A 2,937-nucleotide genomic window follows, 5' to 3' on the forward strand; every position below is an offset into this window, starting at 1 on the left:
CGGCGCTTTGTTGCATGCTTGGCTTGGCTTGGTGGGAGGTGGTCGCTCTCGGGCTTGCAGAATCCCCGGACAAAGCATTTTCCATGCTGCGGGGCCGCAGGGAGAAGGGTGAGATCAGCCGTAGCTTCAGCGCCTGCTTGAATGGAGGCAGAGGTTTGCAGAGGATGGAGGCGGCGTGGCCTGGTGGAGCATGAGACATCCCTGCCCGGGGCACGGAGACCTGCCCGGCATCCCGGTGTGAGTGCAGAGGTGAGGAGCTGCAGCCGGGGAGCAAAGCTGTTTCCCGGGAGCCGGGAGATGGACCGCGTGCCGCCGGGATTTTGGGAGAAGGGAGAACTTCTGTGTCCTCTCCTTCAGCCCCAGCCTGGGAGATGAGCTGGTGCTGGTCTTTCTGAGGGTGGGACCCACAACAAAATGAGCAGAGCTGGGGCTGCTCCCTGCTCGGCTCTCGGGGCTGCCGTAGGGTTTGGCCAAGGCTGTTTCTGCCTGGAGATCAGGGGAAACTGGTGGCAAATGCAGGGTTTGATCTCCTGTGTCCATCCTCAAGGTCAGTGTGAGCTGTGGGGGCTTCTGAGGCTGCCGTGTGGGATAACCCCCCTCCTGGTTGTTACAGCAGAGAGGGATACCCTGGAAAACAGGAGAGGAATGTGGCCAGCTCAGAGGAGCAGCTTCCTGCAAGAAATTCTGTGTCTAAGGGCAAACACATGCGAGGTTCCGTGTGCTGGCCAGGACACGTGTGGGCGTGGAGCTCCTTTATTTATTCGTCCGTGAGCGGAGCTCTCCCAGAGATCCGAGGTGGGAGGCTGAGGAGGAAGCTCTGCTCTGGGCAGCTGCTTTCTCGCAAGCTTTCGCCCTGCCTGCCTCCCGGATCCCGTGGCTGCAGAGCCTCCTGGCAGCCCTCGGCACTTTTTTTAGCCGTTCTGGAGAATTTGAATAGTTCTAGCGAGGGCGAGCTCTGATTTACAGGGAGTGTTTTTATGGTGTTTATGTTGGCAGGCTGGAGTTTATGTACGGTTTGAAATGTTCGCTGGAGCCTTTTATCGCCGGAGCTGAAGAACAACAGAGCGCTGGTGAAAGTCTTGTGCTAATTGGAGAGGGCTTGATTTAGGGCTGGGGCTGCAAAATGCCCGACTCCTGCTTGGCTCCGAGGGGCTGCTGCTGCCTGCAGTCCCCATGGGGAAGGAGAGATGATTTCATCCATCGGCGGGGTGGGATCCATCCAGGTTGAGCCATTTTTCCAGTGAAGGTCACGTCTGGCGCTGAGAGGGACAGATCGTGGTGCCTCGGGCTCCTGTCCCTGCTCACAGCCAAGAACAAGATGATCAGCAGATGCAAGAGGCTTCAGCTTGGGAAAACACGAGCACTTGCTTAAATGTGGTTTTTTTTATAACCCAAACCACACTCAGATGTGGGGCAATTCCTTGTGCTGGCGTTGGAAACGCAGCTCGCCTCCATCCCATTACTCCTCTCCCCGTGTCTTTGTAGGATCTCAATGTCCCAGCTCAGGGTTTAGTGAAAACAGTGACTTGGTGAGATCCCATCATCATCTGTGGGATTTGGAGTGACTGAACCTCACGAACACATCACAAAAAACGCCCTCCTGCTCTTCATTTTCCATTATCCCTCTCCCATTAGTCCTGCAGAATTAGTCTGAGAGTAGGAAACTTTTCCAGGTGCCAGCAAGGGGTCATTTTGGAGCACAGAGAAGGAATTTATCCATCTTACAGTCAGCTCCTGATCCCTCCAGCCGTGTCTGCCTTCCCTTCTCCAGCATCACAGGTGCTTAGGGGGTGATCCATGAGGTGCAAGCAGCACCTCGGTGTGGGATGGGAACTCTTAAGGGCAGTTGAAAATGTACAATAGCAGGAAAGAGTTGCAAGGGGATAACACATCTTGGGCAGGGTGTGCTTCGGGTGTCCTGGTTCCTGAGAGCAGGTGGTGAAATCTGTGAGGAGTGGAGAGAAGAGCTGGAAACTGAGATGAGTCCCAGACCAGTCCTTGGATGTCAGGCAGGTCACAGAATCCCAGAATGGGTTGGGTTGGAAGGGACCTTAAGGATCACCTCATTCCAACCCCTGCCATGGGCAGGGACACCTCCCACTATCCCAGGCTGCTCCAAGCCCCATCCAACCTGGCCTTGGACACTTCCAGGGATCCAGGGGCAGCCACAGCTTCTCTGGACACCCTGTGCCAGGGCCTCACCTCCCTCACAGGGAAGGTGTTGAGCTCAGCTCCAAGGAGGGTTGACCACCCAAGTTTAGATAATGAAATCCCACCCAAGTACCTTAAAACGAATCTTGAAGGAGGCCACAGAGATTTTAACCTTTTGAGGAGACCATGGCACACGGTTCTGCCTCCACATCATTCACAGTTGCTCCATACCCCTGCAACCTTTTTCCCAGAAACAGCTACTGGGACTCCCCTGCCAGGGAAAAGGGCACTTTATTCCAGGCCAGCTGTTTAGGGAAGCTGGCTGGCATTAGGCACCTCAGTAGATGTGTCCTGCTGGACATATCCTTGCAAGAAGGGAGGGAGAGAAAGGCACAGCATTACAAGCACATCTACGTGCCTTTAGTCTAGGCACACATACAAGAAAATTTAAGGAATTTGGTGCAAAGCGGTTTAGTGAAGCAGAGAACCTTCTATTTTAAGAGATTTTTGATAGCTCTCAGCCTGCACTGACCCACACAGATTCTAAAACAGAAAAAAAAACCCCACAAAACCAACAAATCCCCCACTTCTGCTACTGGCAGTAAAATTTTGGCTGACTCCTGTGAGCCTCTATTAACCCTGCGAACGTGCTGGTCAGGGACAAACCTTACAGTAGGAGAGTCCATCCTGCTGTTATTCCTTGTAATGGGAAGCTTCCAAAAAACCAGCCAAAACAAATATTTGGAGGAAAGGCAGGGGCTGCCTGGAGGGAGTGGATGGGGCAGG

At 53.9% G+C, this 2,937-nt stretch overlaps 1 protein-coding gene across 4 annotated transcripts in view; it reads left to right on the forward strand.

Moving 5' to 3' along the window:
• The window catches only part of GJC2 (gap junction protein gamma 2), a 38,681-nt gene that overhangs the window by 12,396 nt on the left and 23,348 nt on the right, over nt 1–2,937 (forward strand). Inside the window, exon 1 of one of the 4 annotated variants that reach the window (XM_017746783.1) lies at nt 46–249. The exons of the other annotated variants lie outside the window; for them this stretch is intronic. The gene's annotated coding sequence lies outside the window, so the exon portion shown is untranslated. Of the gene's footprint in view, nt 1–45; nt 250–2,937 lie in introns of those variants that run through there. 4 annotated transcript variants of the gene reach the window in all.

Source organism: Corvus brachyrhynchos, unplaced genomic scaffold (genome assembly GCF_000691975.1).
Source record: "Corvus brachyrhynchos isolate BGI_N302 unplaced genomic scaffold, ASM69197v1 scaffold18, whole genome shotgun sequence".
NCBI classification, from domain to species: domain Eukaryota; kingdom Metazoa; phylum Chordata; class Aves; order Passeriformes; family Corvidae; genus Corvus; species Corvus brachyrhynchos.